Source organism: Chiloscyllium plagiosum, unplaced genomic scaffold, assembly GCF_037043375.1.
Source record: "Chiloscyllium plagiosum isolate Xiang-an unplaced genomic scaffold, Cpla_swu_hap1 HiC_scaffold_7, whole genome shotgun sequence".
Lineage (NCBI taxonomy): Eukaryota > Metazoa > Chordata > Chondrichthyes > Orectolobiformes > Hemiscylliidae > Chiloscyllium > Chiloscyllium plagiosum.
The window spans coordinates 58544155-58567395 of record NW_028270145.1 but is presented as its reverse complement, the minus strand read 5'-3'; the positions used below and the strand labels follow the sequence as shown (position 1 = coordinate 58567395).

The 23241-nt window shown below is 40.9% G+C and overlaps 1 protein-coding gene across 3 annotated transcripts in view; it reads right to left on the bottom strand.

Annotated features, from left to right (window-relative positions):
- LOC122551600 (myosin light chain kinase, smooth muscle-like) overlaps positions 1–22282 on the bottom strand; it is a 424085-nt gene extending 401803 nt beyond the window's left edge. The window contains exon 1 of one of the 3 annotated variants that reach the window (XM_087989064.1): positions 22165–22282. The gene's annotated coding sequence lies outside the window, so the exon portion shown is untranslated. Of the gene's footprint in view, positions 1–20815; positions 20908–22164 lie in introns of those variants that run through there. The other 2 variants (XM_043693744.2, XM_043693743.2) reach the window with 2 other exon arrangements.
- Positions 22283–23241: the final 959 nt, after the last annotated feature.

Genomic DNA, 23241 nt, shown 5'->3' with positions numbered 1-23241 from the left:
GGAGATGCCGGTGTTGGACTGGGGTGCACAAAGTTAAAAATCACACAACACCAGGTTATCGTCCAACAGGTTTAATTGGAAGCACACTAGCTTTTGGAGCCCTGCTCCTTCATCAGGTGGTTGTAGAGGACACAAATGTAAGACACAGAATTCATAGCAAAAGTTTACAGTGTGATGTAACTGAAATTATACATTGAAAAATACCTTGATTGTTTGTTAAGTCTCTCATCTGTTAGAATACCATGATAGTTTCACTTCTTTCATAGGTATATCACAAAGCTTTTTTTTAAAGTTACATTCTCAGGTTAACTTTAATAATTGGTGTCAGCCCAGATAATGTGTTGAAGGTGTTAGCCCCCTGTGTGCTGTTGTCTGTGCCATAATGTTTAGACTGATTCTAATCGAAAAAATGAGTTAGCAGAGTCTTACATGGATTCATGCAGTTTTTGAGCAAAGTACAATGTAACTCTGCAAGTACAAATTCACCCCACAAACATATATGTGTATGTGTGTTTGTGTGTGTAGGAGTGTGTGTGTGTGTGTGCGCGTGTGTGTATAGTGCAATAGTGGTCACATGTAGTGTGACATGAATCCAAGGTCCCGGTTGAGGCCCTCCCTATCGGTACCAAGCTTAGCTATCAGCCTCTGCTCGGCCACTCTTCGCTGCTATCTGTACCGAAGTCCGCCTTGGAGGATGGTTACCCAAAGGTCCGAGGTCGAAAGTCCTGGACCGCTGAAGTGTTCGTCAACTGGGAGGGAACACTCCTGCCTGTTGATTGTTGTACCCATTCATCCATTGCCGTAGTCTCTGCTCAGTTTCCCCAATGTACCATGCCTCAAGGCATCCGTGCCTGCAGCGTATGAGATAGACAATGTTGGCTGAGTCACATGAGTACCTGCCACATACATGGTGGGAGGTGTCCCCATGCGTAATGGTGGTATCCATGTCCACACTGACACGTCTTGCAGCGTCTACCTGCAACACATCATCTGGGCTGACACCAATTGTTAAAGTTAATCTGAGAATGTAACTGTTAAAAAAATGCTTTGTGATTTACATATGAAAGAAGTGAAACTAACATGGTCATTCGAACAGATGAGAGGCTGAACAAACAATCAAGGTATTTTTCAGTGTATAATTTCAGTCACATCGCACTGTAAACTTTTGCTATGAATTCTATGTCTTACAATTGTGTACTCCACAACCACCTGATGAAGGAGCAGCACTCTGAAAGCTAGTGCTTCCAATTAAACCTGTTGGACTACAACCTGGTGTTGTGTGATCCTTAACTTTATAGACCCCAGTCCAACATCGGCATCTCCAAATTATAAATTACTATCTCTTCATGTGATTTGGGCAACTTCAATTCCTTTTTTGGATATAGCTCTGGCTGTTGAAGATGTCTAAGTCCCCAAAAGAGTACATTACCCTTCCATCTGTAGCACAACATCACTCATTGTAGCTTTTTTCTGGGGGTTGTGGGTTGGGCTATGTACTCACGGTGATTGACTATCAATAATCTTTGGGGCTGCATATCAGGCAGTTCATTGCTGCTGCTGCTGCTGCTGCTGCTGTTATAGCTACTCCTGCCAAGAGAATCTGCTGTCACAATATACCATGCTCTTCTATCGTGTGCCAACCTCAGTCATCCACTACAGCTTAACTCTTCATTGCTCCCAAGAGTTTAATATGATATACATTTGAATTTCTGCGCAACTTATTAGTTTGATTCAGGAACTGGAAAACTGGTTTGGAAAGCTGCTAATAACATTCCATTATTTTAGAAAGATTGGAAAGATATATTAGGAAATTCCAGACATATTAGTACAATATCAGATATGGGAAATTATAGGGATCTGTTAGTAGGGACAAATTACTGATCATTTGAACAAAAGGGAGTGGATTTGACAAAGCCAGCATGGATTTTTAAAGGAGGCCTTAAATATACACTTTGAGCTTAAGAAAGATAGAACAAAGCATTTTCTAAATGGTGTTAAGCTGTGAACTGTAGAAATGCAGACATATTTAGGTCTGGATTTTCCTTATAACCATTTGGTCCAAAACAGAGGCTGGACAGAAAAATAAAAAGTGGCAGCCAAATCCTACATTCCTGATGCCGGCTATTTTCACCTGCACTGGGAAGGGAGTGGGTGGTGGCCACTGGCCAGATCCCCATGATATTCAAGGAGGTGACAATCAGGAAGGCCGAGTGACTGCTATCCGATAAGTGAAGCTTTGAACCTGAAGGCTTAAATTGCCCATTGTGTCTTGGGATGTGCAAATTAGTTGGATTAGCCATGGGACATGCAGGTTTATAGGGATATGTTGAGTCTGGGTGGGGTGCCCGATGGGCTGAATGGCCTGCTTCCACATTGTAGGGATTCTATGGTTCATCAGGAAATGCTGCAGTTTGAGGTGTGTCTGCGTTGCCCATAGTCAGAACTGACCCTGGCTATGGACTTGGATGCTAATGTGATGAAGTATTATCTTGACAGTTTTATGACCTCTTCAAAAGCGTTATGTTTCTTTCAAGTGGGTTTTGAAAAGTAAATTAGCTTGAAAGAATTATGATCTTTTGAGAGAAGTGCTTTCCCAATGACTTATTTTCACAGGATTTGGGGTATTTGAAGCAATAGCAACTAGACCCAATAATTTGAGTGGATGTGTGGGCTGTGGGGGAGGGATCTTTAATTTTGAGGGTGGTTCTAGGAGTGAGGGGTGGTGAAGGAGGGTTGGGGGATAAGTAGTCTGATCTGCTTTGCTTTATTTATTCTTTGATATTTAACATAGATATGGGCCTTGAAATCAGAGTGCATTAGAATTTGTCCAACTCCAATGCTGGGCGTGTTTCTGTCCTCAGATGGAGGTATGATCATGGAGACAAGAAGATAACCCACCTCAGCCATGAAAATCAAGGCTCAAGAGATTCACCTACACAATTGACTAAAGGTTAATAGATGATACAAAAATTAAATCATAAATCTCATGGAATATTGGCCTTTATATCAAGACGGCAGATTTGGTTAGACTCCATTAGGAACACTGCAATCAATTCTGGGCATCATTCCTCTGACACAGTACCTCGGGAAGGAAATTTTGTTTCTAGGAAGATGTTGGTTTATATGTAGAAGGTAGGGTGGGGAAGAAGGTAAGGAGTAAACGATAGGTAGGGATAGAGCCCAATGAGAGAGAAAAACGGCTGGACAGATGAAGGAGTCGATAACACAGTTCTTTCAGTTTTTGTTAAATTCGGAGGATTGGTTTTGTGGACAAGGTCAGCATTCTATTGAATATATAACAATAGAAGCTGATCTAATTGAATTGCTTAAGATGGGAGGGTAAACACAGAGAACCTGACTTGTTAAGGGTGGCATGGTGGATCAGTGGTTAGCACTGCTACCTCACAGTGCCAGGGACCTGGGTTCAATTCCCACTTTGAGCGACTGTCTGTGTGGAGTTTGCACATTCTTCCCATGTCTGCGTGTGTTTCCTCCCATAAGTCAACGATATGCAGGCCATGTTAATTGGCCATGCTAAATTGCCCATAGTGTTAGGTGCATTAGTTAGGGGAATGGGTCTGGGTGGGTTACTCTTCAGAGGGTTGGTATGGACTTGTTGGGCTGAAGGGTCTGTTTCCATACGGTAGGTAATCTAATCTATTTTCTTCAGATAGGGTGCAGGACAGGAGGATTTAGCCTAAAATTAGATGTACGTTAGGGGCAGAAAAATGGCTCAGTGGTTAGCACTGCTGCCTCACAGCGCCAGGGATCCGCGTTCAATTCCAGCCTTGGACGACTGTGTGAAGATTGCACATTCTCCCAGTGTCTGCCTGGGTTTCCTCCCACAATCCAAAGATGTGTAGGTCAGGTGAATTTGCTATGCTAAATTGCCCATAGTGTCAGGGGTGAATAAAGGGTAGGAGAATGGGTCTAGGTGGGTTACTCTTTGGAGGGTCGGTGTGGACTTGTTGGGCCAAAGGGCCTATTTCATACTGTAGGCAATGTAATGTTGTGGATGATGTCAGAAAGCATTCCTTCACACAAAGGGTAATAGGAATCTGGAAGGATATCCCTCAAAGTGTTATTTAGGCTAAATCAATTGAAAATTTTAAAACTAAGAAGGATAGTTCTAAAATATTGCAAATGCTTCAAATGTGAAGTAAAACAGAAAATGCTGGAAGTAGCCTGACAACATCTAAGGAGAGAAAAGCAACATTAACGAGTCAGGTCTATGAACTTTCATCAGAACAGCTAGATTTTTGTTAGACATGGGTATTAAAATGTTTTAAAACCAAAGGCAGTAGATTGAATTAAGCTATTGGATAGCAGGGAACAGGCCTGGCGGGCTAAATGTACTGCTCCTGTTCATTTGTGTCCTGTTTAAGAGGCTCCAAACAAAGGCATTCTTGTTTAATCAAAGCTTTTTGCTTTCAAATGGACTTTTGATTCAATTTATTTAAAATGTTGTTGGACAAAAGAATGAGCAGGGAGCTCAGATTTGATTCCAGATATACCTACACATTCAACAATCGCAGCAGCCAAATACTTCACAGATTCTGTCAGCCCCAGGATTTGAGACTATAGCCATCTGTAATCCAGGTCTCATCTGGTGCTCTGGCAGCATTAGGCTCCTCAAGATATTATTTTTCCAGCTCTTAATTTTAACCCTTTTTTGTGTTAATTCAAACCACTAAATCACTCAACTAATTCCGCCACAGATACTGTAATAAGCATTTTATTCAGAACATACAGAAAATGCTCAGTTCTGTACACAACAAATAACATTACATCCCTAATGCAGGACAACAACTACTTGTCAGTTGAGATAATGGACATTCATCAAAGATAAAAAGCAACCTTTTCCCTTTTTCTTAAAAAACTTACACAACCTTTAGTGGAAAAATTTAGTATAATCCACAAACAAACTTCAATAGTTGGGTGAAAAACCACGACCAGTTTCTAGATGCTCATGACAGATTAGGGCTGGAAACTACACAAATGAAAACGTGTAAACACTTATTCACAATTTACAGAGACATGGTTCAGCAGGACTCGGCCACAATCTTCTTCCCTCAGTTCCCATTTCCATATGATGTGAGATAATTGACAATGTACCCTAACTTTTAGCATGACAGCTATATCCCTTTTGACTTCACCTCACCCCAAATATTTAACTCCATCTCTTAACTACTTCTTATTGTTCTTCTATGTCACCCCACCCCCACCTCCACCCCCAAAGAACTAATGTCACTGTTGATTTAGGCAAATGTCCATGGCAGTTTTGAGAAGATTTGTAGCTCAGGTTGAGAAGCTTTGTAGCTCAGGTTGAGGTTCGAAATGTCACCACAGGAAATGACATCACCAATCCAAGGAAACCTAAACACATAAATACAAAGTGGGCCATGCCACCAGTACTTCATCCGGAAGCTCACTGATGATTTTACCTGATATGGTGATGAAACATCTGAAAACAAACCTTCCAGCTCAGTGAGCAAACTACATCCAGTTTTACACAATGATACCAGCTTCCTTATATTCAAAGTTTTGCTGCCAGATGTGCTTTTTAGATTATTGCTAATGCTAAAATATTTGACATTATTTATCCTTCTACATTTCTGGCCTTCTGCTATATTGTGAGGCTGCAGGTCAATATTAGTGTTTGTTCTGTCAGATTTTCTATTCTTACAAAAGATCAGTTGTTTTTTTTGTAAATAATAGACCGTAACATAAAGGAGCAGAACTAGATCATTCTGCCTATCCCATCCATTCCAACATTCAATTATGGCTGATATGTTTCCCTACCTCATTCTCCTGCCTTATCTCCATAATCCTTACTCCCCTTATTAATCAAGAATCTATCACTGTCTTAAATACGCTTAATAACTTAGCCCCCACAGCCTTCAGCAATATTGAGTTCCATAAGTTCATCACCCACTGGCTGAAGAAATTCTTCCTTATCTCAGTTCTAGAGTGTTATCCTTCACTCTGAAGCTGTGTCCTTGGATCAGAGTCCCTCCTACTAATGGAAACATCTTCACCAAGCCCACTATCTAGACTTCTCAGCTATCTGTAAGTGTCAATGAGATCCCTCTCCCAGTTTTCCAAACTCCATCAAGTACAGACCCAGAATCCTCAACCGATCCTCATTTGACAAGCCCTTCCTTCCCAGGATCATTCTTATGAACCTTCTCTGGACATGTTCCAAGGTCAGTACATCATTCCTTAGATACCGAGCCCAAAACAGCTCACAATATTCCATGTTACAGGAGTAATAATGCAGAGTCTTGAGCTATTTTGTTTCCTTTTTCAATTCTTAGGATCTGGCATCTCTGGCTAAGCTAGCATTTGTTACCCATCTCTCATTTCGCAATCAAGAATCAACCACTTTCTGTGTGTCTAAAGTCATATACAGGCCAGACCAGGTAAGAGATGGCAGTTTTCCCTTTCCAAAAGAATCTTAGCAAACCACATTTTTTTAAACAATGGTTATATGGTCACCATTAGGTCAGCTTTCAATGCCAGCTTTTTATTGAATTCCAATTTCACCATCTGCTTTGACAGGATTCAAATCCACACCCCCAGAAGAACAGCCTGGGTTTCAGGATTACTTGCCCAGACACATTACCACTATGGCACGTGCTTTCTTTAAACACAGTCAATTGCGGTTCAAATCCCACAATAGCAGTTTGGAATTTTTAATTCAATTGGGAATAAAAAGCTGTGATCAGTAAAAGTGAGCATAATGATGTCAGGTTTTTAATGACAATCTGACTAGTTCATCACCATCCTCCAGGCAAGGAAACCTGCCCTTACCCAGTCCAGATTTTTTTGGGACTCTTGTTTCATTCTAATGTAGGTAATTGGCTCTGGCATGGAGCATGATCAATATTGGCAGTTCATCTGCTCTACATAAAGAAGGTTCAATCACTGAAATCCATCAGAGATCTCCCTTGTATTAAAGTGACAGAAAGGAAAAAGGATTTCTACCTTTCATCTTCTCTGTGTACCCAACATGACAATCTAGCCCATTATATCCAAATTTTGATTTTTTTTGGTGATAATGTCGGAATTCAAATTGCTTTGTTTTTTCTAAAATGATCCTTTAACTTTGGGGACTAAAAACATCAACTGGAATTATATTTAAACATGGCCTTCTTTAAAGCTTATGTCACGGCTGTCACTATCATCGATACAAGTTTCTAGTCTCATAGTTTCACAAACAAATAATAGAGCTAATCCAGATTTCCATAATAGTTCAGTGATTTTATAAGGTGGGTCTTCACAGTGTACAAGCTGAGGGAGTTCAGCTTTGATGTAGAGTGGGTGACCGAATTAGTTTTGTCATTCCTAATTGAGCAATGGGAGGGGAGCAGAAACCGGAAATACCTTGGATTTTAATCTTTATTATTATCCATCCATCCTTGCTGGAAGTTGACATGAGTAGATTCCAAGACAGAATAGGTTTAGGCTCAACTATTAAATACACTAAGCCATGTTTGAATAACCTGTTAATCAAAAAGGCAAGCCTTGAGATGAGTAATTAGATATTGAAATGCCCAGCGGTTACTGAAATAACAGATGTTGAAATGACTGCTTTTCAGGAACGGAGGGAAATGTATATGAGAACAACAATTCAGAATGTGTGTTACATATGGCAGAGTTTCTGTTTAAAACATTAGCCATGGTGTGCATAAGCTGATCAGAATTGTCAGTGGATAAAATTATTAATTTAAATTCAGGGTTTCACTGTTGAGTTGTTGAAATAGAGCAATGCTCAGGGGCACTACTTGGTCTGTCTAAATTTCCTCTTCCAAGAGGACATTTCCCAGCAGCCAGGTCAATTATTAGGGGTCTCTGTCCATGCAATGTAAACAATCCACTATATTAAAGCACAACATTCTATTACATGCAAAACGTTCTTCATCACAAATACTGTATTCAAGTCAGAAATTTGGAATAGTGACAACAGTAGTTACCTTGACACATCAATTTTTGGTAGCTCTCCAATTTCAGCTGTTGCATACACAATTTGTTACTAAAATCCACCATTAAGGATCTGTGTTGAATACTGAAACACCCTATTTGGTTTGTTAAATGTCAACAGAGTGATTTATCAGCAACTTATCTCTAAAGGGAACAGTGGAGCAGAAGCAATGTAGACAGACATTACACACTTCAGTGAAATTCAGGAACACCAAGGGTAATTTTTCTTCCAGACATACCAACAAAGCTGTTCCCTGCCAGCAAGGAACTCAAATAATGGGATTAAGAGGTATATTCTGAATACAAAGTGCCCTTCTTCAATAGTTAAATCAAGTATATTTAAATATGTTTGGCTTGATTACCAATCAGGGATTAAAGAGTCACTACCATCCTGGTTGCTTAGGAGGCAGAACAGTAGGACAGCTGCATGTCATTTCACTATAAAGACATCAAATTAAAGCAGTACAATGACATATTTTATGCCATTACATCAGATTGTTTGGAAAAAATAAAAGGTAGGTTACAATTGTTGTACAACATGTAGTTGTGACAAATTACTAAAAATGAATCAAAACAAAGTACATACAGCATGAAAATACAAAATAAAATAAAGATGAATCCCATTAATACCAAGTTTCTAAATGGTATACTCCATATGTAACTCTTTGCATTTGCTTCAATCAAAGCTACTTTGCGAACAAGCATGTGTTTTCTCATTTAACATTCATGAACTGCAATTACAAGAATTGTGCGTCAAGTGCTTTTATCCAAGCAAAAAGTTGTCTTTTTATATCTGAGCTTTTCTGTTAAATGAATGAGTTAAATTCCAAGAACTATCACAGAAGCAAACATGTCAGCCATTTGCACACACAAACATCTTACAGGGAACAAAATTTTAAATGGCCAATTATTCAGTTCTCTATTTAACAGGATTGGCCAAGGAAGAAATTGGTTAGAATTTTCTCCTCTTCTTTCAATAACATCTTGAGATTATCAATGACCACATGTAAGTGCCATTAGGACTCGAACTCTCACCTGAAGGACATGAACAATACAGCAATCCCAAGGATAACTATTATCAACAATACCATCTCAAAACCAGTTTAGCTTATTCTGCCAACTTGACACATCTTCCTGTTGCACAAATATGATACTCACACCCAAGTCTAAGACCCAGGGCATTTTGCAGCGTTGCTAAATCTGTAAAACATCCTTGTTTAAGAAATTATGTTACACAATGTCAATTTCAAATTGTAAAAAACTACCTCAGGACAAGGCATTTCAAGATATGACAAATTTTGAAAATTGCACAATTAATCAAATTATCATGTGTGGGTTTGTCTGACAGAATTTAATGGTGGTGCCAGGATCTACCCCACCAGATGGAGACCGGGTGGGAGCCTCTGTTGTTCGCCTGCTGGAAAAAACAGTATTCTGGTAGACACTTGACAGACGAATGCCAGACCTTCCCAGGACTTAGGACCCTGAGGGTAGAAATAACACCAATGGGAGGGTAGGAGCTCTCCAATGTAAATCGGTGCCACTGGGAGCAGAGGTTACTGCACATTCACTAGAGCCATAAGATCAAAAAGGGATCCAGATCACAGGCAAGTGATGGTGGGATGGGAGGGGGGGGGGGTCGCAGGAAGGGATTTCACTGGCTGGGGAGGGAATTAGGTGGGTGGCTTCAGTTGGTTCGGTTTCCTGATGTCAGGGCTCTCTTTCAGGCTTGGAGCATGTTTGAACAAGGAACCACCCTGTCCCTGGAATCCCACAAGTCAACTCAAATGAGTTGGAATTTCAGGATCCCTGCCCACCTAACCCTGCTTCTCACAATCGCTCAGTACCACCAGCAGTGAGGTCAGCCCCTAAAGTGGCATGCAGGCTGAAATTAGTATTCAAACTGCTAGGCCATCCATGGGCCTTCTTGCCATGAATTGAAATGGGTGCAGGAAGGAAGGAGTGGAGTCTGTGCCCTCCAGCCTGATTAAATGACCCCACCTCAGACAATAATTCTTATTATCGACTGCTATAAAGTAATTCTCCTGGATTTATAATTTTGAGTTTCACTCTACTTTGAGCATAGTTACTAAAAATCATACTTTTCACTTAGAGCAATCTGATGCCATTATTGAAAAGTTGTCGAATTACAGCATTTGGAAAGGTGCAGACTTTATTTGTACAAGTATCTGCAGGCCAATTGGAAATGGAATGGATATCTTCTTCTTAGGAAATATTAGACAAATGCACTTGAATGGATAGATAAGAGTGATGATTTATACGAATATTGGAGAAATAGTACATTGTCCAATTTGTTGATTGGCTGGAAATCAGAACTACAGAGGTTAAGAGAAGATGAAATTAAAGTGGGGAAAACAGCAAGAAATCTCGCACCAAGAATTAATGAACCAGTGAAAAGCCTAATCCTTTCAAGATCAGCAAGGACAATGTTGCAATAAAGGTAAAGGTAAAGCAATTCTCTCAAAAACCATTTTGAAAATAAATTTCATTCACTACTTAACTGAAATTTCTAATCTTTGTAGTATGAAATAAACATTAAAACCACTGATTTTGCAGTAAAATTTGATCAGGTTGTAATCTGTCCTGGACTTCTCACATGGATGCACTGGTCAAGAAGGCACAACAATGCCTGTTTGTTAGGTGGTTTAGAAATTTGACATGTACGTAGGACCTTCACCAACTTTTACAGATGCACCATAGGAAGCATTCTATCCTGGTGCATAATGGTCTGGTATGGCAACTGCTCTGCCCAGGACAATGAGAAACTCCACAAGGTTGTGTGCACAGCCTGGACCATCACGGAAGCCAATCTCCCATCCATGGACTCCATTTCCGTTTCTCGTTGCCATGAAAAGGTTGCCAACATCATTAAAGACCCCTTCCACCCTGGTAATGCTCTCTTCCAATCTCTTCCTCAGGAAGAAGATACAGAAGCTTGAACATACACATGAACAGGTTCAAGAACAGCTTTTTCCCTGCTATTATTAGACTGGTGAATGGACCTCTCTAACTTAAAGTAATGTCGATCTTGCTTTGCGTACCTCCTGTGCAACTGTAGTCTTGTATGCCTCACTCTGTCTAAGCACCCTTTGATCTGTATGTCATTGTTTGCTATGATCTGCCTCTACTGCTAGCACAAAGCTTTTCACTGTACTTAAGTATGTGTGACTATAATAACTCAAATCAAATCAAAGAAATGATAGAATAGTTTTTTTCATCTGATACTTGGTTGTCCACTGTGGATGAATAGTTTTTTTCATCTGATACTTGGTTGTTTGTCAATTTAGTATTTCACTTTTAAGGCTTTGTACTTTTAAACAACATACTAACAGACTCTTTTAAGTTTTAGAAGTAAAGCAAGCATGATGCATATACATAGTTTTAATTTTTGAAAAACAGGGACTCCAGCATACATATTACATGATAAGGAGATCTAAGTAGTTTATGTCCAAACCACAGTCATATGGTGTAGAGGAGGTAATGGCTCAGTGGTATTATTGCTAGACTATTAATCCAGACACCCAGTAATTTTCTGAACACTTGGGCCCAGATTCTGCCATGGCAGATAGTGGAATTCAATTTTAAAAATAAAATCTGGAATTAGGAGTTAAACGGTGTTATTACACCATTGTTGATTGTCAGGAAAAACCCGTCTGGTTTACTTATGTCCTTTAAGGAAGGAAATCAGTGATTGACTCTTAGCAATTAGCGATGCTCACATCCTGCGACTGAATAAAGAAAAATCCTGTATGTTGAAGGGTTAGAGGATTTCATGCCATGTACAGAGATTTTTTTCCAGTTTCTGCACAAAAATGATTGTATGTCTCAATGTATGATCTGTCATTTCCCCGGAAGTCAGCAGTTTGGCTTCCTGTGGTGTTCAGCTGGTCAGACAAATGCAGTACATGCAACTGCAGAATGGTTGGAGGGAGGGAGATCACAAGTTCTCTTCTGTCCTACCAACAAATAGAGCTGAATTTTGTGGGTGGGTGGATGGGTGTGGAGAGGATAGAATGGAGGAAGGTATATTGCTTATCCACTAGAAAGAAGCTTGGTGTCACCTCAACTGACACTCAGTGAGGCCATATCAGAACAATAATGTCCTGCAAATGGCCTTAAGCAGATGAAGATCAGACTTCTGCCTCATTATACATCCATTAGAGTGTTAAAATAGCCCAACTCAATGGAAAACATTGCTTGATTGACAGGTCTGGCCATCTGAACTACTGTCATTTCACACAATGGATATTTGCAGAAGATAGAGGCATCAAGTACTTACATTTCTGCTACTGATCCTTTAAAATATCTGGGCGATTGACACAGTTATTGGCATGAAGTTAAGGGAACTTTTTAAAATGAAAAATTATGAATGAATGACTGTTTTAAATCTTATTTTGCAACCATCTCTTGTTGTCACAATAGAGTTAATTGATTCCATAGAGAGTCCACTGTGGATAAATGGGCATGTGCAATACCTTGGCATGAAGGGTATGAATGGCAACGGTGGTGGATGGGAACACAGCTTAGCATGGAGGGAAGGTCGAGATCTCTCAGACTTAAGTTCAAAAGGTTTGCTTGTGCAGGCAAAGGTTCATTATGAACTCCTTTTAAAAGCTCGCTAACAACAATTGAGAAGTTGTGGACATGTCTATCCCAGTGATGGAGCTGGTCAAATCAGGATTGCAGGTTGCCAGTTCACAAGCTGAATGGGTTTATATCCCGATCTCTGCACTGGTGGAAACTGGGATGTTGGGAATCCCAGAATTGGTCCTGCTGCTGTTTACACATCTCCGCAAACTCCATAAAAATCCAGCTACTGTGCCTGAATGTCTGTGAGGATATCATGGAACGTGCCATTCACACTCACCTAATGTGACTGTTCTGGTGGGCTATGGCTAAATCATATGAATCCTTGATATTTCCATAACTTGCAAAGTCATGAAAAACTTTTGCCATTATGACACTCCGCATTGTTGAGTTTTTTAAAATTTGCTCATGGGATTTGGACATCACTGGCGAGGCGAACATTAGAGCCCACTCCTGATTGTCCTTGAATAGCTCACTAGAACGTTTCAGAGAGAAGTTAAGAGTCAACCACATTGCTGTGCATTTGGAGTCACATTTAGGTCAGACAGGTTGATGTTAGCAGGGTTCCTTCCCTCAAGGCCATTGGTGAATCAGATGGTTTATTTTCACAATAATTGACAGCAGTTATATGGTTGCCATTAGACCAATTTACAATTCCAGCTTTATTACCTGCCATGGTGGGATTTGAACCCATGTCCTTAGACAATTAGCCTCTGTATTACATCATGGCAGAATGACATCACCACTATGCCACCAGCTCCTCAATCGTTTTTAAGTAATATCCTGTGGTTTCAGCCGACTCAACAAATAGTCGGCTTTTAAATTTACCTTTTTAGCCTTTGAACGCCTTCATTACAATTTTCTGCTCTTTTCAAATGCCCGGCTCATATGTAATGACCCATTAAATCCTTTGGCTGATTAATGAACAGCATCGCCATTTGTTATGCTTAACTGTGCACATGTAGGTTTTAAATGTTTTTTGTGGCAGGTTGCTGAAAATATGAACTGATAAAATTGCAGCCAAGGAAATAGTGAACAGGGCAGGTAACAATGCTCCTATCTGATTAGATCAGAGAGATACATTGCAAAATGAACAGTGCAAGGTTTGAATAAGGAAATGTAAATTTGATGTGTGATTTCAGTGTCAAATCAGATACTGTAAAGAGCTTCTCTTTCTACTTTTACCGTATACAGATAGTTCTCATATAAAGTGTACTTCAGCAGCACAATTTGGCTAAAATGTCGCTGAAGAATTAGAGAACGGTATTTTCGAGAATGCTTACCCCTGTTCGCAATAGAGGACTGTGGACTGATATGGGAAAAAGACAATTTTAATATTAAGGATTGAGAAAGGCATTGCTGAGCTTTTAAAAACCCGGATGACTGAAACTCATTGTAAGTTATGTTTATGTTAACACTACTAGTTGCAACAGGGAAGCTGTTTGTAGGTGGTTCAGCACCAGTTGGTGTATACAAAAGTGAGATTTGGCTGTCAAAAGCCTAACAAAAACTCTGATTAGTTCCTATGTAAGTGAACAGCTTGAGAACATGCACAATACTGTCAGATCCCTTTGGACTGCTGCAAGGGGCAGGTGGAGTGTCTTTCTCTCCTGTAAATTATCTAAAGCATAAAGAAGCCAAATTATTAAGTGTCACTAGTTACTGTAAGCTGTGGCCTTTAACCAAGAAAGAAGACATTTTGCTGTTAGAGTGCCTCCTACAATGAAGTGAAAAGGATATAGAGAAGAGATTGAAGAACAGAAACTCCTAGCAAGTGACAGGGTCATCACAGCAAACCATGTGAACGGGGGCCCGAGAACGGTTTTCCCAGTTTTAATATTGCTCACACTCAAAGCAATTTTCGTGGTCTATTTGCACATGTGGGGTTGAGAAGGACATTACAGTTTTTAAAGTTATATGTTGACAGTTCGTAGTTGATTATCTGTGGCTAGAATCTATTCATTTGTAATAAATAGCAGATCTTAGTAAGTACAGAAACTTGGTTCATGTCTTATGTTAACCAGAGTCTGACGACAAACTGGAGACTCTAAATAATTTGATAACATTTATTTAAACTTTGTGATGACTCTAGGTGCAGTAGGACTTGTTTTCCAGCGTGTTACCCCAGTGAGGCATGACAGTACAGATAACGAAATGGAGAAAGGATAAGAGATTGGAATAAATGACTGAACAATGTTAGAATTTTTCTTAAAGTCAGCAATTAAAGCATGACAATTAAACTTCGTTGAGCTGTGAAAGGGGTCATTAGACTTAAGAGTGACAATTTAAGTTCCAGAATTGATACTTCGCATTTGGCTCGCACTACATTTGAACGAGAATCTAGATATCAAGATGCCATTTTTGAAAGGTTTACAGCAGACCAGCCCATTTCTGACATACCCTCTTGAATTCTGCAGTTAGTATCCAGCGGGTCTCATCTGAAGTGTCCGTGGAGTTTCGCACTAGGTATGCCAAGCACTTTTAACCTCACCTTAATCTTCACAGCAATTTCTGGAGTGATTGTTCTGTCCTAAACTGTGACTCCTGGTCGAAGGCCTAAGCTTACACTGTATATCTAATTTCCTGGAATGTAACACTTTGTCAATTCAACAAGAAGGATGTTTCATTATCTCATGTAACAAGTCTGTTGAGTTGTTTTTTTTCAAATCAGGAAAAGTTTGTGACACATTTTAAAAGCTTTACTCTGATAAGCTGATATTGAAGATTTTACGTATTTCAATAGATAATTTGAGAAAAAGAGGTAAGCAAACAGAGATCTCTTAACCAAAGCAAAGATTTTTGGAAAAGCTCACCAGGTCAGGCAGCATCTGTGGAGAGAAATTAGCGTTAACATTTCGGGTCAGGTAACCCTTCCTGCACATATTCTGAGGAAGGATCACTTCACCTGAAACATTATTTCGGATTTCTCTCCACAGATGCTGCCAGACCTGCTGAACTTTTCCAACAATTTCGGTTTTTGTTTCTGATTTAAAGCATCCGCAATTCTTTCCGTTTTTAACCACTTAACCAAAACTGACCAACGTAAATATATTCAGACAGTACTGATTGTGAAACTGTGTTTTTGTTGACATCGCTTTACAATAGGATAAATGATGGTGACATGCAAAATTATTTTGATTTGTGTTTTTCGGGTCCATTTGAAAGCAAACTATATGATGAATTACAGCATTAAATAAAAGATGTCAATTTACTTATTAAGAAATTGTGACAGGCTAATGGAGTACAATTGCCCATTTGTTTGCATTTTTGCTTTTAAAACATATCACTGTTTAGAAGAAAATTGTTTATATATCTGCGAATTGTTATTGAAATTCTGATTACAGAGTGGAAAATTGTGACAAACAATGAGAATTCAGTTTTTATATCACGATGTGGTAAGAATAGAAAATATTTTGTCAACACATTGTTATCCAAAGTATATTTCAGACTCTTAAAAGTACTTAATATTTTCTGAGATAAATTCTAGTTTATGCCGACTGCAAGATTAACCTTATGGAAAGTGGTGATAACAAACCCGGCACCTTTGATCCACATTCCAAAACATACAAAACTTCCTGACTTAATTCTGTTAGTTAAAGTTAATATTAAATTAATGAAATAGCCAGTACAATAACTCTGCTAGCGAGGCACAGGAAATATTTGGGATAAACTTTCATGACATTCTTTCAATGTCCCAGTATAACCACAGATGCTGGAGAAATGGGTAAAAAGCATGATTATCCCTTGGTTGAGCATCCACTTCATGGTGTTTTTCCGACCAATGGAGCTGGACTATATTGTCACTTATTGCAGTCCGGCATACATGTGTATATTTTACATGTTCCCCAATGCTGACACACTCCAAGGATCCACCAGGGACCAATTCCAACATTCCACCATAGTTCTGAAAATCCTGAAGTTCCCCTACACAGAATTGCCTAACCTCACCATGCAAGTCCAATCCTGCTGCACTCATCATTGTCTGCCAAGGTTCCAAAACCCTATGGGTATGCTGTGGTGTAGCGAAATCCCCTTACTTTTCTCCTCAATGAGGCAAAGCAAAGGTACCTTCAGGGGATTCTCACTTAAAGTCAGAAATTTGCATTCCTGAAAATCCTGACTTTAATTGAAAAGACTTTAAATGAGGCATGGATTCCCAAAGGAATCAATGCTAAAACTGGAGTTAACTTCCATATAGCTTTTCTTCGAGGAAAAAAAATTAATACATTATATTTATATCCTACGTTGAAATACTTTACATGGCTGAAGTCCTACAGTGGTGAAAATAAATTTGAATTGCATAAAAGGCCATAACAAACAGGTACAGGCATTGGCCATTTGGCCCCTCAATACTGCTCTAACATTCAGTAGCACTATGGCTGATTCAACATTCTTTATATCCACTGTCCTGCTGTGTTTCCCTATAACCTTTATTTCCCCTACTGATCAAGACTCTAGTGCAGTCTTAAATATGCATAAGAGCTCTGTCCCCACAGTCTCTGGCAAGGAGTTCCAAAGGCTCATGATCGTCGAAGAGAAGAAATTCCTCCTCATCTCAGTCTTAAATTGGCACCCCTTTATCCGGAAAATATGCCCTCTGATCTGAGACTCTCCCATGAAGGGAAACATCCTCTCAACATTTACCCTCTTAAGAATGTGATATGTTTCAATTCAGTCACCTTCCAAATCTTCTAAACTCCAGTGAGTTGAGTCCCAATCTGTTTAGTGCTTGTTCATAAGACAATTCCTCCATACTAGGGATCATTCTTGTGAACATTCTCAGAACTGTCTCCAATGAAATTATATATTTTATTAAATAAAAACAACAAGCTGCTCTCAATCCTCTAGATGTGGTCTCACCAACATCTTGTATAGCTTCAGGAAAACTTTGGGGGCTGCACAGTGGCACAGTGGTTACCACTCCTGCCTCACAGAGTCAAGGACCCGGATTCAATTCCACTCTTGGATTACTATTTGTGTGGCATTTGCACATTCTCTCCATGTCTGCGTGAGTTTCCTTCCACGGTCCAGAGATGTGCCGGTTAGGTGGATTGGCCATGGGAAATGCAGGTTTATCGGGATACGGTAGTGGGGTAGGTCTGGGTGGGATGCTGTTTGGAGGGTCATTGTGGACTTGATGGGTCAAATGGCCTGCTTCCATTTTGCAGGGATTCTATGAAAAAAACTTTCCTACTCTTCTACTGTAACCCCTTGAAATAAAGATCAATGATCCATTTGCATTCCTAATGATCTGCGAAACTGTATGCGAGAAAAATGTAAAATCCTAATGACACTACTCGCTGTATTGAATGCTGAGAGTTCAGCCAAGAGGCTGCTGCACAGGCTTTGTGCTGAAGGGCCTTGTTAAGTCTTGGAGCAGACATGCTCATGGCACAGGACCAAATGGTATAGGTCTCTCAGTTCGGTCTATTTAATTGAGTTACTTGAAAGTGGAAAAACAAAATACTGATATCCCAACAGAATAACATTTGGATCATTGGAACAATACGTACAGGCCAAATCAAAGTTACTGAAAAGGCTGATAATGTAAAAGCAGTATCTGATGTACACTGGGAAACATATTTGTCTATTTTGGGGCATGGAGACCTGTGGTTACTGGACACTCCTGCATGGTGCATCCAACAGCAACCCTCAGCACAAACAGATTGTCGTTAAAGACGACATATAGCTTCGATAATTCAAGGTCACAAAGGATCTTCTCCAGTATATGATCTGGAAACCTAAGCAATGCATGATGGGTTAAGTTCCTGTGTAGAACAGACTGCTCCTGGTTAGTAAAGGTACATTGTTGTTTTCATTACATTTCTTGGTAACTGGTTATCTTTGTATTGTTTTGGGTCGATTTGGATAAAAGGTGTTATTGAAGATTGCTGGAGTCCTCTTGCTTGCTACTTAAAGTTACATTAATATTTTATTAGTCATTTTAAGTTGTTAGAGAATGTATTAATGTCCAGTAATAGGTATTTCCATCTCTATTTATTTATGCTGAGAAAGATTGGAGAATTCGAAGTGACACATCAAGCAGGTGAGGTTGCATTCAGGCATGTCATTATGTGAAATAAATCTATTAATAAAAGGTCAGGGTGTGGTATCCAAGCCAAAATTTGAAAAGTTGGATCTTGCACTGTAATAGCTATATGACAGTCAAAGTATTAGAAACTTTTACATGACATGTTTCTTCCAGGCATGTGGGGGCGAGATATCAGACACATCTTCTAACCTTCAGTTCATAATTGTATCAAGGAGGTAAACGATACATTGTTTGCCAGGAACAAAAGTTTCATCATGTTTTCTGTGGAAAGCAGCCAGCAACAAAAAAGATGCCTGCATTCCTACAATTCCTGCAAGTGCAGGCCATAACTGATTGCATTCACATGGCCATACATGATCTTGCCTGAACACAACACTATTATGAATAGAAAGGCTACCACTTCGTCAACAATCAGGTGGTGTGCAATCACAAATACAGAATTATACATTTAAATGCACATAAAGCTGATGCTCCCACTTTTCATTCATTTTCTGAAAGTCAGTAATGAAGGATTAAAGACTATAGTGATGTCTTGTCTGTGTTCAACGATATACAATTTCACTTGGCTCATGCACCAATGCTTTAGCCAAGGATGTGAGCACACAAAAAGCTATAATACAGCTCTGGTATCCATCAGGGTCACTGCGAAACATACCTCTACAACCCTGAATGAATGATTCTGTGACTTTGATTGTTCACAGGAAGCTCTGAAGAACCCAGTGAGATGAAATGACTCTCATTGATAACCAGTTATCAATGTTCGTTTCTAGAAATGGAAGCTTTGCAGTTGCTTCTGCTGCTGGATTTGAAGATCGTCAACAAGTGAACGTGCAATGACTAGAAATAAGTAAGTTACCCTGCTGTACAACGGGTAATGTGTCCACATTCATTTTTGTGGGGTGACAGAAATGTTGGAATGTGATATTTCCCTAAGATGCATCCTCATTCATACAAACTGCTGCGGGCTAATTAAACTCTTTTACCTCTTATGGCCACTGCTTTATTAAGTGCTGTCACTTGCAACTTGATAATACACTTCCCTATCCCCATCCCTTGAATACAGAGCTATCTACTCCCCCAGAGTAACCCTTTGTTGTAGGATTTCCAGAATCCAGCTGTTTAATTGGATAACTCTGCACCCAGCTTAGAAAACTGTCTCCCTCTTTGGAAGACAGCAGCCTTTGAAGCAAACCTCAATCATTGTGCCCTGCACCATGCACTGGGAGCACCCGAGAATTATGCCAATGAGCTAACTTTGGAAAGGACAATTTATTGGAACGCACATTGTATGCCAATCAGGTGCATGTTAAATGTGTATTGAAAAAAGATGGTATTAAAACCAGTGACTATATCATGTTTGAGATCCCCAGTGATATCAATCAATAAAAAATCAGAGTAAAAGGCAGTTGGAAAGAATGATCACTCAGTAAATTTTAGTGTACTCTGGACCTCATGAATGTAGTGTACTTTCCAAATGTTGTTACATGACTGACTTCTGGGCACTTGATCTGAAGGAAGGCCTGGAGTAGCTGTGACTTAACTGTAGTGAACAGCTGGATGCAGTATAGAATCAACTAGCAACTGAATGGATAAAGAAAAGTATTTCTCACGCATGGTTATATCTAGACAAACAATACACTAATACAGTCAATTACAGCTGGCCCTCATCTGCCAACTTTGTTTGCTATTTTGAAAGTTCACTCAGCAAGAATGAGCAGCTCAGGTGCTCTAAGTAGCAAAACAGACAGCAATGACACTTTAATGCTCCAACTAAACAGAATCACTGAGGGACACATTTTCCCTGTGACATTGCACTATGGTCTGACTGGGGGGGCGAGGGGGAGGCAGGTAGGATGCAGTTCACACCAGGCAAAGTGAAGATGCTGCTTTCTCGGCGGGTGCTGGACATTTCAGTTGTACTGCCTCTTAGACACACCGTAGGCTCAGACAGGTGTCTGCTCCAGCACGGGGGGAGTTATGAGAGAGGAAAATATTTTTTAAAGGCACAAAAATAAATCTAAAATCTAAGCTCCGTATCACTCTAATAAGCGACGTAATTGCTTCTTGGAAAGAAACATCTGATGTCCGTGTGATTCCAATTCAGTGTTCAGCAGGTTATCGGATTACACGCTCAAATTATTTCTCAGAAATGCCCGGTGAAATTCTTCTTACCCTCAATTGGTCAGTCTTCAAGATGACACGCATCGTTTGAAATAAGGGATGAAAGGAAGCTTGCACGACCCGCTTTAGAAATACTGGCGCGCCCTTCTGGCTTTGCAGGGGGGGTCCCTGAGTTTGCCGCTGGGGGGGGGGGGGGGGTGGAAGCTGAGGGAAATGCCAGCGCCAGCGGCGTGCTCTGGCCGGGTAGGGAACAGCGCTGTCCCTGCTCCACACTCTGCCCTCTCTCGCTGCACCTGACCGCCCCCCAGCACTGCGACCGTCTTCGGCTCAAATCGCCATTTCACAACATCGTTCCGTTCCCCTAATCGTTTTAAAGAGGGGCGAGGCTTCCCCAGGTCCACCTCTTCAGGTGATAAGTCTGTCAGCTTCATTGAAAACACGCCACACAATAATGTCAACGTGGAGAAGTATTATATTCCCGGAATTTTGAAAAATAAAAGTACACGCAGCTTTTCTAACCGATTGACAAATTCTGCCTTCATGAAGATAATGTAAGTGTGGTCTAAACACGACAGAGAAATAAACAGAGATCTGAACGATTAAAACAAACATTGATGGTTGATAGGTTTATGGCTGGGTCAATTAATCCCCAAGTTGTACTCCCGGTACCAGTGCAACCTTTCCTTAAAGTTGTTTAACAAAAGGGCTGTCCGAGCTAGCGCGCGGATGTTGTGTAGCGCGCGGTTTGCACTCGGAAACTTCAGGGAGTTCTTCAAGCAGCCGGACTCCTCTCCTCCAGCCCAGGAGCTAGTCATCTCTGTCAGAGAAAGCCGAGCCCCCCCTTCCACACGTTCGAGTTTACAAGGCACGACATGAAATGTTCCAGCATCCAGGCTGTACCGTCCTGCTCCCACTCCCGCTCCAGCACAACATGCCACTTGGTTTAACAGGTTCGGAAATCCTGGCGTCCCCTTGACACGGCCGGAAAGGTGACAGAACATGAACTGTCCAACATTTCACACACACGCACCTTCCCCCTCCCGCCTGGCAACACTGGGACCTCGGATTACAAGGTAGACCCAGTCTTACTTTAATCTTTACCATGACCCTCACGGAACTTAAAACCTCTGAATAAACGAATGCTTGCCCGCATTCCCAGCTCTGACTGGCTCAGGGGCATTGGGAAATGGTTCAAATGTTAAATCGGGTCCATTCATTCACAACTCGTCCATTCAACAGGTATCGAACTGGCTTTCTTTCAGATGGCTGACGCGAAAACAGACCGCAAACTACTTCATTTCAGCATGCCTGAGCTGCTCCAGATGAAAAATAAAACAAGAAGTTTCACTCGTTAATTATATATTCCCCCCGAAGTGGCTAAGGATCAGAACGATACTTACAGAGAGAGCAGATGATCACCGCTGCTGCTCCCAGTGCACGGCTCACCCAGTTTGCCGGTTTCTTGGAGTTACTCTCGATCCACTAACCTTGTGATTTGCTGCAGTCCAATTGCGACACGAAAAAGAATCACATTGTTGTGATATCTGGCACCCTGGACCACATTTTCACTGGTTTTGGTACATTAGCTACCGTCAGCCTTATTAGGTAATGTGGTCAACTTTAGGGGAGGGGAGGGGAGGGATGCTTCACAACGGATGGACGAATACTGTGTGAACTCCAGAGTACAGACATAAATGTGAATGCTGAAAATCAGAAAGAGAAACAGAAATGAATAAGCGTTCAGAAGAACGGTCACTGGATTGGAAACGCTAACTCTGGTTTCTCTCCACAGGTGCTGCCAGACCTGTTCAGCTTTTCCAGCAATTTCTGTTTTTGTTAACAAAAGAGTAATTCCCTCTGAGAAGCACACCATGCAGCAGACAGGAGACCGGAGTTTTACTCAGAACACAAAACAACACAGTTCAGGGCAAGGGAGACTGTGCCACACCACAGCACAGGGAGAGAGGAGCCAGTGTTTCACACCACAGCACAGGAAGAGAGGAGCCAGTGTTTCACACCACAGCACAGGGAGAGAGGAGTCAGTGTGTCACACCACAGCACAGGGAGAGAGGAGCCAGTGTCTCACACCACAGCACAGGGAGAGAGGAGCGAGTGTGTCACACCACAGCACAGGGAGAGAGGAGCCAGTGTCTCACACCACAGCACAGGGAGAGAGGAGCGAGTATGTCACACCACAGCACAGGGAGAGAGGAGCCAGTGTGTCACACCACAGCACAGGGAGAGAGGAGCCAGTGTCTCACACCACAGCACAGGGAGAGAGGATTCAGTGTGTCACACCACAGCACAGGGAGAGAGGAGCCAGTGTGTCACACCACAGCACAGGGAGAGAGGAGCCAGTGTGTCACATCACAACACAGGGAAAGAGGAGTCAGTGTGTCACACCACAGCACAGGGAGAGAGGAGCTGGTGTGTCACACCACAGCACAGGGAGAGAGAAGCTGGTGTGTCACACCACA